The sequence below is a fragment of the Sorex fumeus genome, unplaced genomic scaffold (assembly GCF_029834395.1).
Source record: "Sorex fumeus unplaced genomic scaffold, SorFum_2.1 ptg000007l, whole genome shotgun sequence".
NCBI lineage: Eukaryota > Metazoa > Chordata > Mammalia > Eulipotyphla > Soricidae > Sorex > Sorex fumeus.
This window is the reverse complement of record NW_026606064.1, coordinates 21,802,530-21,816,711: the sequence shown is the minus strand read 5'-3', so window position 1 is coordinate 21,816,711 and position 14,182 is coordinate 21,802,530.

The window sequence follows — 14,182 nt, the reverse complement described above, 5'->3', positions numbered from 1 at the left end:
TCGTCCTAGCCCTGAGATTTTTTTTTTAAGAGTGCCATATTCAAGGCTTTTTCAGGGTTAGGAGAATGAGACCCATCATTGTTACTGGTATTTGGCATATTGGGTATATCACGGGGAGTTTGCCAGACTCTGCCATGTGGGCAGGTTACATTTGGTAGCCTGCCAGTTTGTCCAAAGTAGGAATGAGATGATAAGATGTCGCGCGGCCGCAAATGTGGCCGCGCTTCTGGGAGCTGAGTGTGATAATCTCTGGATCCTGGCCGTTGTTGGAGTTACACGGCAGTTGGTGGGTGTAACTGTCTAGTTACTGGCAGGTCCAGTCCCAAACCGTGCAGGCTTGGAGATCTCAGCCCCGGGTCCCACACACCTGGGTTCCTCTGCCAGTTCTTTTATGCGTGAGGCTCATGCAAGTGTGTAGAGAGTGGTCCCAGCATGGCCTTGGCTGGGCCCTGGTGGTCTTCAGCTGTTGGGCCCTGGTGGAGACAGTCAGGCACAGGGTAGGAGCTGTGGGACCCGGGGCTGAGATCTCCAAGCCTGCACGGTTTGGGACTGGACCTGCCAGTAACTAGACAGTTACACCCACCAACTGCCGTGTAACTCCAACAACGGCCAGGATCCAGAGATTATCACACTCAGCTCCTGGGAGAGAACAAGGCAGAGCCTCCTACCCTGTGCCTGACTGTCTCCACCAGGGCCCAACAGCTGAAGACCACCAGGGCCCAGCCAAGGCCATGCTGGGACCACTCTCTACACACTTGCATGAGCCTCATGCATAAAAGAACTGGCAGAGGAACCCAGGTGTGTGGGACCCGGGGCTGAGATCTCCAAGCCTGCACGGTTTGGGACTGGACCTGCCAGTAACTAGACAGTTACACCCACCAACTGCCGTGTAACTCCAACAACAGCCAGGATCCAGAGATTATCACACTCAGCTCCTGGGAGAGAACAAGGCAGAGCCTCCTACCCTGTGCCAATAAATATATATATATATATACATATATATATATAAAGACTGATACTTAGGGAAAGATGGGCAATTAATTTTGCTCAATAAATGTGAATTTCCCAGGCCATTTATACAGCATCACTAAATTTTCCCATATCCCAAAGAAAGTTTCCTTCCAACTGTCTAAAAAAGTGGAAATTATTGCCACCTTCCCCAAAGAAAATCCCCTCATTTACTGGCTCCATCATACTGTTATATGGATGATTTTGTCTAGCTAGCATTTATAACCCTTTCCTATGCACTGTATAGACATGATTTTATTTTCTTCACCTCATGTTTTGACATCCTAAAATTTTTGCTGATAGGGAGAGGTGGGGGTCCCTGGAAGGAACTACCCTAGCTGGGCTAATTCCAAAAATAACAAACAACTTGGGAGAAATCTTTTCATGTGTGGGGTAGCCACAGCCTTTATCAAACTCACAGTTACCATGCTAGTATATCCTATATTATGCCAGTCAGGTATCAGACATCTAGAGAACCCCTAAAGCCCCAGACCATAATGATTGTTCAAATTAGATGCTCCAAAGCTGATTACATTGTTTTATCCTGCCTTTTCAGGCAAAATGCCAATCAACTGGCTTCAGCTGTCCTTTATATCTGTTTCTGCCTCTCTAGCCAATGGAGTTGCATGGCCTATGTGGCCCCCTTTCTAGAAAAAAACAAAGTATCTTCTTTGGTATCTCCATGCCATTCTCCATAAGTTAAAATTCCACAGGTAAAATGAGACAGTCATTAAGCAGAAAAACAAAAGTGAAAAAGCCCTCTTTTTTTATCCCTGTACTTCCAGATGAGTGATGGATATATTACTGAGAATGCTTGTCAATGGATTCACATTCATTAATCTCTCTTTGTCTTTCTCCTCAGACTATGAACAATCTTTTTTACCCTCATAACTCCAGGGTCTACCATGATGTTCAGTGAACTAGAAGTTTAAATTCAGTTTGGTTGGCTAAAGATAAGGTAGTCATTTGTTCACGAGGCAACCATATTTGTTTATGGGTAAGGTAAGTATTTCTAAAAGTATTTGACCCTAATTTAAGTTTATCTGCTTTCTCCCCCAGGTGGACTATTTATTTTAAATCCAAGAGCTAGCAGTTTCAAAAACACTGCATTTTTTTCTTTTATTCTGATGCATTTCCTCCCCTTTACTTGGATAACTAATATCTAATGCAGAACAACACAAAAATAAAGTTACGGGATTAAGCTAAGAATAACACACATGGGGCCAGAGCAAGAGAGCACAGCAGGTAGGGCATGAGGCCGACCTGGGTTCCATCTCTGGCATCCCATATGGTCCCCCGAGCACAGCCAGGAGCAATTCCTGAGTGCAGATCCAGGAGTAACCCCTGAGCATTGTCAGGTGTGACCCAAAAAGAAAAAAAAATAACACTCGCCTGGTGTTAGTGGGACACAAAATTTGAGAGATTATTTTTAAGAGGAAAGAATGAAAACTCACCCCTAGTGAGCAAGATAAATACTTTAATGCAATATTTTATAAAAACAAAATAAGGGTCAGAGAGATCCCAAAAAGGGTAAGACACTCACTTTGCACAAGGCCAATCCTAGTTTGATCCCCAGCACCACATATCTTTTTCAGGCTTCCCCAGGAGTGAGCCCTGAGCACAGAGCCAGGAGTGAAGTCTTGAGTACCACCAGTTGTAGCCCAAAAAACAAAAGGAAAGAAAAGGAAAAATTAAATGCATAAACTGGGAAGATAGTACAATGGGTAAGGTGCACAACTGATCAGGGTTTAGTCCCCAACATCAAATATTCATTTCATTTTCATTTCATCATCCTGTTATTCGTCGAATGCCTCGAGCAGGCCCCAGTAACGTCTCTTTCATCCTAGCCCTGAGATTATATTCAAGGGTCTTTAGGAGAATGAGACCCATCATTGTTACTGGTATTTGGCATATTTGGTACGCCACGGGAAGTTTGCCAGACTCTGCCCTGTGGGCAGGCTATATTTGATAGTCTGCAAGTTTGTCCAAAGTAGGAATGAGATAATAAGATGTCATAAAAAGATGTCCTGATAAGATGTCGCACGGCCGCGAATGCGGCCGCGCGGTTCGGAGAGCTGTATTTTATAGTCTCTGAGTCTTGGCCGTTGATGGGATTACACGGCGCCAGGGGGCCAGGTGGTGGGTGTGACCCCCGCCTACTGGAATTTGGAGGATCTGGGTGGAGGATGCTCGACTCCAATCCGAGTAGGCTTGGAGATCTCGGCCCCGGAACCCGCGTGGATTTGTCCCTCTGCCAGTACCTTCATGTGTGCGGAGAGTGGTCTCAGCATGGTGGTGGCTGGAACATCGCCACGCAGTTTTATCCGGTAAAGCGAATGATTAGAGGTCTTGGGGGCCAAAACATCAAATATAGTCATCAAATATAGCGAACAGATACCATTGGGCTACACTAGCACGCGACAGGGACAAATGGAGACGTTACTGGCGCCCGCTCGAGCAAATCGACGACTAACGGGATAGTCTCCTGAGCCCCACCAAAAGCAGTCCCTGAGCATCAGTGGGTGTGGCCCAACCCCTCTCCCCCTCCCCCACCCTCCCCACACACCACAGATCGTTTGTGAACAAAATACCAAAATCTAAAATAACAAAAGAATCCACACTACTCTGCAAGCCACAGAGGCCCCAAAGACAAAAGGGGAAATGCATGCTTAAAAACAAGCTTTAATATTTTATTTATTTATTTATTTATTTGTTTATTTATTCATTTTGCTGTGCTGGGAATTAAACCAATGCCTCACATATCCAACACATGTGCTCTACAGTGAGATATGCCCCACCATCCCCCTGTCACATCCCCAAGGAATACTTGGGGGCGTAGCAGGAAGAAGAAGCAAGGTGAGCATTTCTTCCATGTGTCTGGACACAGAACTGCCCTTCCTGGTCCCTCTCCCCAGGCTGCCAGTCCCAGTCAGTCATTTGCCATCTTGGAGAATTGCCATCAGGTTGCTTGACCCTTGTGCCATAGTTCAGATAACCAGATCACATGTACATACCCATCTCCTGTTTGTTCGGGGCCCTTCCCCTGACAGTTCGTATCTAAACCATTGCCTTTGGTGGTGATTGTCTTCGCAATCCCCTGGGAAGGTTCACATTTCACTCTGTCTCATGCTAAAGTGTTCCTAGAAATGGTCTTGTCCATCTGGGCCACCCAAGGACATGAAACTTTCTCCAGATTCTCAAACATCCACTTACATAGCACCAAACCTCTTTGTGTGATGAGATTAAGATGGAATTGTCAGACACCAGCTCTCCCACACAAATATGTTACCCAAAAGGAAAACCCAGGGTGGAAGAGCTGCTGGAGGTTGGTCAGAACACCCCTCCGTCTGCAGAGCCCAGAAACCTGGAGGAACCCAGTGTAGGCTGTCAGAATTTCTGGGAGGAGAAAACAGACAGGGGCTGTGGAGATTAGGAGCTGGTGCGCAGAAAGGCTGCCAGACAGATGGTTTATGAACAATGGTGGAAAGAACATTGCTGCTTCTGTAGTTCAGTGCGCGCACATGCGCACACGCACGACAGTTTACAATAGATATAGTCAGCTTAGAAAGTGTCAAATGTTGTGAGAATATTCGGGTGTCACCATGCCTCCAGGAAATCACCGCCCCAGAGTTGTCCCTCTTCTGTGAAATGCCTGATTGTGCTTCCCCTTTATTGACTGTTTCTGTAACAATATAACTAAGAATTCGTGTAGGAACAGTGCCTATCACTCTAGAAAATGACTACATCTGACTCCTTGGATGTGTACTATTCGAATAAACTTCTTGCCTGTCTTAGAAACATTACTTCTCTTTTTAGGTTATTCCTACGCTCTGATTTTTAAGTGTATGCTATGTCGGGAGTGGCAGGTGTGTGGGTCTGTGAAAGAATTCACCAGGAGACACAGCAGGTCCCTGTGTCTGAAATCTCCAGGTTTTCTTGGAATAGGGATGTACTACCTCCCCCTACCTTTCTATACTTCTGAAAGCTTTAGTAGTCACATCCACACCCCAAAGTCACTGCCCCATTAAAATATTAAGTCTAGCTGTAACATATAATTGAATAATCTGGATTTCCTGGAGCTTGCAGCAGAATTTGCAGCTGTACTACATATCCAAACTCTACAACACTGATATTCCAGTAATAGCATACTAGATTGGATGGGAAATAATGCAGAGGCCAACTAATCTCAAATAACAAAAACATTAATACAGAAGGTTTACCTTGTAACGTTTTAGTAATTCCTCATACAAGGATTTAATTTCTCCATGGTGAGATCCATGGTAAGATCCATGGTAAGATACATATTGCTGGAGCGATAGCGCGGCGGTAGGTCATTTGCCTTGCACACGGCTGGCCTGGCCAATCTGGGTTCGATTCCTCCATCTCTCTGCTTGCCTGGCAAGCTACCGAGAGTATCTCGCCTGCACGGCAAAGCCTGACAAGCTACCCATGATGTATTTGATATGCCAAACACAGTAACAAAAAGTCTCACAATGGAGACGTTACTGGGCCCCCTCAAGCAAATTGATGAACAATGGGAGGACATTGTTACAGTGCACAGTGAGATGCAACAATTTACACTAATTTTCTCCTAAGAAAATATTTTTTGATCATTCTGTTAGCATATGTATTGGCTACATGATATGAAATAAATTCCTGTGGGCCTGCTATAGGGGCAGGCTTGAAGGGTGGTTGGGAAAATTGGAGACAGTGGTGGAAGGAATGTGATAATAGTGGTGGAATTGGTGTTGCAATAGGAGCGATAGCTCAGCGGGTAGGGCGTCTGCCTTGCACGCAGCCAACATGGCCGACCCGAGTTCGATTCCTCCGCCCCTCTCCGAGAGCCCGGCAAGCTACCGAGAGTATTCGATATGCCAGACACAGTAACAACAAAGTCTCCAATGGAGACATTACTGGGCCCGCTCGAGCAAATCGATGATCAACGGGAGGGCCTTTACTTTACTTACTTTAACAAATCATCATGAAAAACTTTGTGAACCACAGTGTTTAAATAAAGTATAGGGGGAGAAAAAAATACATATGTGGGCCTTACCTATTTCATGTAAACTCCAAGATACATTAGCACATAATATTTTTAAGGTTTATTAATGGTAGGTAAGATTTGATTACCATAATGAGATCCAATTATAAAATAAAACATAATGCAGTATAGTTTAGATTCCAGAGTTGAAAACTTACTATGTAAATGAGAATAGGCATTTTATTATATTGTATTAATAGTTCTGGCGTGGAGTGATAGCACAGCGAGTAGGGTATTTGCCTTGCATGCGGCTGACCCGAATTCGATTCCTCCTTTCCTCTTGGAAAACCCGGCAAGCTACTGAGAGTATCCTGCCCGCACTGCAGAGCCTGGCAAGCTCCCTGTGGCGTATTCGATATGCCAAAAACAGTGACAACAAGACTCACAATGGAGATGTTACTGGTGCCCGCTCAAGCAAGTCGATGAACAGCAGGAGGACAGTGCTACGGTATTAATAGTTCTAATTTCATTATTTATACAGGTGAAAATCATACAGCAATCACAAATTGGCTTTCACTGATTTATTTTCTGAGCATTCTATATGCCATTTCTTTAAGTTTTGTCAGAGTAGCAATATAAAGAAAATGTGTTATGTGACCAAGGGGACAAGTTGGAGTTGGGAGGGAAACTGGAGAGAGTGGTGGAGGGAAGGTCACACTGGTGGTGTTGGAACACTAAGTGACTGAAATAACTGTTTGATGAGCAACTTGTAGGTTACAGTGTTTTAATTTTTTAAAAATTAAATTATTTTTAAAAAAGAATTTACCAAGAAAATTATTAAAAAAATGTTTGCTAGAGAATTGGGGCACTTTCATAGAGGTGGCAAGTGAACCTTTCCTCTTGAACAGTGTGTCCTGAGTAAGTCTTGCATTTTATCTGGGCTTATGTAATCAAGCCTGATGCTGAAGTGAGGCAGACATTGTTAGAAATAGAGCTGACAGGCATCTCTTTTTTGCTATCTGTGCCCTGTATTTTCTTGCTGACTTGTTTCCTTCTGGTGTCACAATTGTAGGCTGGCATCTGCAAGGGCATCCTCTGCCTCCCATGAGAACAGGCAGAGCCTTTTTCTATTCCCACCATCCTATATCTGGGTGACGGCCTGTGTTCAAAACCACGTCTTGCGTCTGAACCTTGGGTGCAGAACTAGGAGCTTGCCTTGGCTGATTTTTCCCGTGTCCTGTTTGGTAACTATTTTGAAGTGTGTTGAGCAGTACCCTTTGTGTGGTTGTCTTTTCGAGTTATGTCCCAAAATGGAGATTTTCTTATTCAATACTCACCAAATTATTCTCTTAGAGAGAGAGAGAGAGAGAGAGAGAGAGAGAGAGAGAGAGAGAGAGAGAGAGCAGTGTAGAAATGATTTAAGTTAATGAAGGATTTTCCTAACAGCCTTCATAGAGCAGAGTAGCACCTGTTACAGGTGTGGTGTGTGGGAGTGCGTAGAGAGGAGGTAGACTACGCTTACTCTTCTGTGTGGCCCACCTCCACCTCACCCAGGGAGATAAGGATGCATGGAGGTATGCATAGATTCCCACAGTGCGCCCACACTGGGCTTGCCAGTCGGTGAAGGAAGCTTACACATTATCTCTGAGTCGGCCTTGACTCCTTGTGGAAACTGGTTTTGGCCTGCTGAGTTTGGGGAGGAGCCATTGTTCTCTGACTGAGTGGAGATTGTGCTCTTGGCAGGAAAAGATGTCAGTCCCAGTCCCTTCAGGTTTCTGACTCTTCCCCACAGAAAAGATTTTCTAGTGAAGCCAGATCATGAAACAAAAAAAAATGTTTTATTTAGGAAATATGGTGGGTTGGAGCAATAGCACAGCAGGTAGGGCGTTTGCCTTGCACGTGACCGACCCGAGTTCGATTCCTCTGTCCCTCTCGGAGAGCCCGGCAAGCTACTGAGAATATCCCGCCTGCACGGCAGAGCCTGGCAAGCTCCCCGTGGTATATGCCAAAAACAGTAACAACAAATCTCACAATGGAGACGTTACTGGTGCCCTCTCGAGTAAATAGATGAACAGTGGGAGGACAGTGACAGTGACAGTGACAGGAAATACAGTCCCTTGAAGGGTCTAGATAAATGTTGGTCCTAGGGCTTGAGCTGGTGGTCCAGTCTGAAGCGGAAACTCTTTTCCATGTCACATCTTGGTTTTATGACTCTTCTGAAAGTCATTGCCAAGGGGGTGCCCCTTGCTTATCCACCACTTCACAGCCATATCTGAGGGAGACAGCGACTGTGGCATGAAGCCAGTGAATCTATCATCACCAAACCTTGTCCTGGAGCCTCAAGCTTCCTCAGACCCAAGGAATGACAGCCATCCGTGTTCAATCTCACAGCAGATGGGAAACTTTAGTAATGAGACTCCATTTTCTGTTAGGCAAACTTTCCTCTTTTCTCTAATCTGAAACTAACCTCTTCTGGAAAAAGTAGCTGACTTTTTTATTCCTTTTCCAGAAAATGAAAATAGATGTAAAAAAAGAAAATGACTGACACTTAACATTGTTTCCTGTGCTGACTCCTATGTGAAATAAGTTTGGCAATGGTGACATCTTACAAGACTTTTTCCTTGGGGAACAACAACAACAACAACAACAAAAACCCACTTTTGTTTGATATGGAAACACTGAGGAAAGTCCCATATTATCATTCCAGCCTCTGGCTGAATCATTCAGTGACTAGGCTAGCAATTAACAATTGGGAGCCTGGGACCCTTCTAAAACTTCTAATGGATATTAAAAACCTTCTCATTCAGGGGCCAGAGCAATGTAGCAGGCAGGGCATTTGTCTTGCATGCGACTGACCCTGTTTCGATCCCCACATCCCATGTGGTTCCCCCGAGCACTTCTAGGAGTAATTCCTGAGTACAAAGTCAGGAGTAAGTCCTGAGCACTGGTTCTCACCCAGAAGATTCCTGACTCACATTTTGAAAACATAAAATGCAGGGGGTGTGGTGCCACCAGCAGGTCAATCTGTACCTGTGAGGCGAGTGCATCAGCAGCCTGATGGCACCGTCAGACTTTCAGATACCCCAAAATTGCTGCTGTGCCTTTGGCCAGACCTCAAAAACTTGGAGCAAAGTTTACCAAGAAAGTAAACAGCCAAAAGTTAGGTATGTGGGAGACACAACCACAAACCACCTCCGGCTCAGCTATATATTTGGAGGCATGGCCTCTCTGGTTCCTGATCCAACTGCTTAACGGCCATGATCCTAGAGACTCAAAAACAAATCTCAGAACCCAAAGGCTTTTGGCAAAATGCGTCCTGTTCTGGCAGTAGGATATTGGAGCTGGGCCAACCCAGGTGGGAAAAGGTTTTGTGCCTTGGCCTGTCCCCCTGGCGGCCTGGTGACCACCATCCTCCAGAAGCCACTGGACAGTCAGGTTTGGGCCTGCAATGACGAGACACACGGGGCCTCACCAGATGGGGGTGGAACCGGCCCTTTCTTCCCCATCCCAATGAGACCCCAAGTCGCTGCCTACAAACGACCTCTCTGGATCCTGATCAAGCTGATTAATGGCCATGATCCCAGAGACTCAGAAACAAATCTCGAAACCCAGCGGCTTTTGGCAGAAATGCATCTGGACCGCATACAAGGTGGACGCTGCCTCAGAGCTTATTGGAAAGCCAGGTATGAGCCGGCGGTGATGGGGCAACTGCAGTCTCATGGGAAGGGGGACGGTACCGGCTCGTCCTTCACGCCCTACTGAGGTCACGAGTTGCCCGCCATGAGTGGCTCTCCGGCATGGCCATGGCTCCAGAGGCAAAAGGACTTAGTCCAGAGCCCGGCAGCTTGCAGCAGAAAAGTGAATGGACAATGCATTAAACTACAGCACCATGCCTCCCTAAGAGGGAAAGGGTGTTTCTCCCTTCCGCGTTTCTCTCCCCAGGTAGCAAGGTGGTCGCCACCTCAGAACTTATAGGAAAGCCAGGTATGAGACGGCGGTGACAGGGCAACTGCAGTCTCATGCGAGGGGGGACGGTACCGACTCGTCCTTCACACCCTACCGAGGTCAAAATTTGCCCCCCATGAGCGGCTCTCCAGCACAGCCATAACACCAGATGCACAGAAACCAATCTTGCAATTATCTGGCTCTTTGCAGAAATCCAAAATTGCATGGCCACTATAGCGAAACATTATATGATTCTCATAACCAGCTACAGAAAACAAAGTATTTCACAATGCCTTTTCAGCAATTCTGATTATTGGGGGGAAAATTCTAAACAATAATGGTACATCTTTTGTCAAAATAATGAATGTAATCAATGTTGAGAAGAGTTAAGTAGAAATCATCTGCCTCACAGGCACTGGGAGGGTTGGGAGGAGGGTATATTGGGGTTCTTGGTGGTAAAAAATGAGTACTGGTGAAGGGAAAGGTGTTTGATCATTGTATGACTGAGACTTAAACCTGAAAGCTTTGTAACTTTTCCCACAGTGATTCAATAAATAAATACAAGAAAAAAAGAAAAAGAAAACATAAAATGTGTTCTTAGCTCAGTCAGGTTACTAAAAGGTCCACACATCTACTAAAAGATATTTTGTTTCTTTCTAAGTCACTTCAAGTGAATTTTCTCTTTTTTCTTTCTTTCTTTCTTTCTTTCTTTCTTTCTTTCTTCTCTTTCTTTCTTTCTTTCTTTCTTTCTTTCTTTCTTTCTTTCTTTCTTTCTTTTTAATGGTGGGACATCTCCCAAAGGGCAATCTAGAAATTCAGGGTTCTTTCCAAGTGATTCTCAGCCAATCAACAGGTTCAATTTCAAAGTCTAAGGATGTGGTGCTAGCCTGGGCTTGGCCAGTCCAGTGGTAGGGCTTTCAGAGCCATACCTGGCCATGTGCAGGAACCCCCAAAGCCATCTTTGATCTGGGGACCAGGTGTTGGAAGGATGCCAGGGTCAGCAGCCCGCTAAGGTTTTTTTTTAATTTTTTAATTTTTAATTTTTAATTTTTTTTTTTTGCTTTTTGGGTCACACCCAGTGATACACAGGGGTTACTCCTGGCTCTGCACTCAGGAATTACCTCTGGCGGCTCTTAGGGGACCATATGGGATGCTGGGAATCGAACCCGGGTCAGCTGCATGCAAGGCAAACGCCCTATTCACTGTGCTATTGCTCCAGCCCCAGCACCCCCCTAAGTCTTATACTATCTCTCCAACCCCTCAAATGTAAGTGTGTTTATTGAAATCACAGTTTGTGAAAATTAAAATAACTAAAACTGAAATCTATGCTTAAGTGAGGAAGAAGATTCAAACTGTACTCAGAGAGGCTATGCAGATTGTCCATGATTTTATTCATGGTAATGTGATTTGCAGGTATGTTGTATTAAGTGATTTAAATTACAATTACAATGATATAAAAATGGCTCTACTCAAAAGGGAATGCCCTGCCACAGAAGTGGGGTGGGATGGGGGGGATGGGGTGGGGGTAGTGGGAGTGGTACTTGGGATCATTGGTGGTGGAAAATGGGCACTGGTGGAGGGATGGGTACTCGATCATTGTATGACTGAAACATAACCACGTAAGTTTTTAAGTCTGTAACTGTACCTCACAGGGATCCATGAAAATAAATAAATATTGGGGCTGGAGCAATAGCACAGCGGGTAGGGCGTTTGCCTTGCATGCGGCCGACCCGGGTTTGATTCCCAGCATCCCATATGGTCCCCTGAGCACCTCCAGGGATAATTCTTGAGTGCAGAGCCAGGAGTAACCCCTGTGCATCACCAGGTGTGACCCAAAAAGCAAAGTAAATAAATAAATAAATATTTTAAAAAATTAGTTCTACTGCTGAGACTTTGTAATTTATTTTTAAGGCCAAATAGAAGCCATTGTAGTAAAGACACAGATACTAAATACCGGGTGTATTGTATAGAAAACTTCTGGCAACCCTGTTAAAAGGGTGCCTCTTGATTGGTGTTGGATCTTTGACAAGGGACAGCCTCACAGCTAATTCTCAGGTGGTCTTGAAAGAGCACCTAAGATTGTGGTGCAGTGTCTGAAGTCCTCCTGAAGGGGGCCTTCCAGGGATGAAAAGGAGCAAGAGAATTTGGTTTCATTCCCACCTGTCCTCCTGTTGTTTATCGATTTGCTCGAGCGGGCCCAGTAACGTCTCCATTGGAGATTTTGTTGTTACTGTGTTTGGCATATCGAATACATCACGGGTGACTTGCCAGGTTCTGCCATGTGGGCGAGATACTCTCGGTAGCTTGCCGGGCTCTCCGAGAGGGGCGGAGGAATCGAACTCGGGTCGGCCATGTTGGCTGCATGCAAGGCAAACGCCCTACCGCTCACCTGCCAGTGTCTCCCAACTGGGTATCTGATAGGGACCCAACTCTCAAAAGGAATCAGGGAAATGTTGCTGTTTCAGCATATAGGCCCTGCATAAAACTGAACAAAATATTAGGGTAGGCCCAAACTAAGAGACTGATAACTAACACAAGGAGCAATTAAGAAAGAAGGAGAAGAAATAGCATTCTAATCAGAAAGGAAAATGTAAAATTGTCTCTTTGCAGGTGACATGATATTATATATATTAAAAAAAACAGAACTAATAACTTTAGTTATCTTTTAGAATACATGATTTTTTAAAAATCAGGTTTAAAAAAATTATTAAAAACAAGCAATCCAGGGCAGGAGAGGCAGTACAGGGGTACAGCGTATACCTTGCATGCAGCTAATCCCAGTTCGATCCCCAGCACTTCATGGTTCTCTAGAGGACTTGAAGCACCACGAGGTGTGAACCCAGAGGTCCCCAAGCACTACTGGGTGAACAGGTAATCTCTGGCACCATATGGCCCCAAGGAGTAGCTCTTAACCAATTGGCTGCCCATCACCAGAGACGACCTAAGATTGGGAGACACTCCACTAAATTTCAATAATTTCCAAATGGCTAAAGTAGTTAGAAATTAATTTAACACAGAGAGGTAAATATCTGTGCATTGGAAACTAAAACAATGGTGAATGAAATGGAAAACCAAAAAAGAAAGCTATTTCATGTCCATGGATTAAAATCATTACTATTGTCAATGCCAATAGTAATGTCAAAGCACAAAGTACGCTACAGATTCAATGCCTTCCCTGCCAAAATTCCAGTGAAATTTACATGGAATCGTTAAAAAAAAATAATAATAGAGGCTGCAGCAGTAGTTCGGCAGGTAGGGCGCCTGCCTTGCATACAGCCAACCTGGGTTCGGTCCCCCGCACCCTACATGGTCCTCCAGACCCACCAGGAATGATCTCTGAGTGCAGAGCCAGGAGTAAGCTGAGTGTGACCCAAAACCAAGGGGGGGGGAACCCTAAGAATCAAAATAAGCTTTCTCTGCAAGAGTCCTCAGTTCAACTCCCAACACCACAGTGCGCCCACCCCTAGTGGACACCACTAGATGTAGATGTAGAGGCCTCCCACAGGTGGCTGACAGGTGTGGCCCCATTGCATTATCAGGCCTTAGCATTGAACTGTCCAGTTCAGTTCACCAAGTAATCCCTGGATTTGCCCACAGATTGCTGAGCACTGTTTGGAAGGTTTCACCAGAAAATCTCTAAAGGACTTGTGTCTATGATGTATATAGAACAGTTATCACTCAACTATTAAAAAGGAAATAACCCACTTTAGGAAACTGGCTCAAGTGTCAAAAAGGCATGCCTTACATATCCAAGGCCCTGAGTTCCATTTCTGCCACTGCATGTCCCTCCACATCATACCAGTATTTCCAAGAGCCCCTGAGCACTGCCAGGTGTAACCTCCACAACAATTGTGAGAGATATGCACTGTCCTCCCATTGTTCATTGATTTGCTCGAGCGAGCACCAGTAACATCTCACAACAAATTGTGAGGCACACAACAATTTTTAAAAAAGGTTTTTTCTTTAGAACAATCCCAATTAAATAAAGGGAGGAAGTAGTTGAATAGAAATTTCTCTGAAGAATGGTCTAGATAGAGAGTACAGCAGGTTAGGTGCTGACCTTGCAGGTACCAACCCTGGTTCAAATCCTGACACTGCCTGTGATCCCTGGAGCACCTTTTGGAGTGATTTCCCATCAGAGAGCCAGGAGTAAGCCCTGAGCACCTCCAGGTCCCGTCCCCCCCCACACCCCACCCTGCCCTCGAAAAAACAAACAAAAAAACCCAAAAAAATAGTCAGCATTTACCC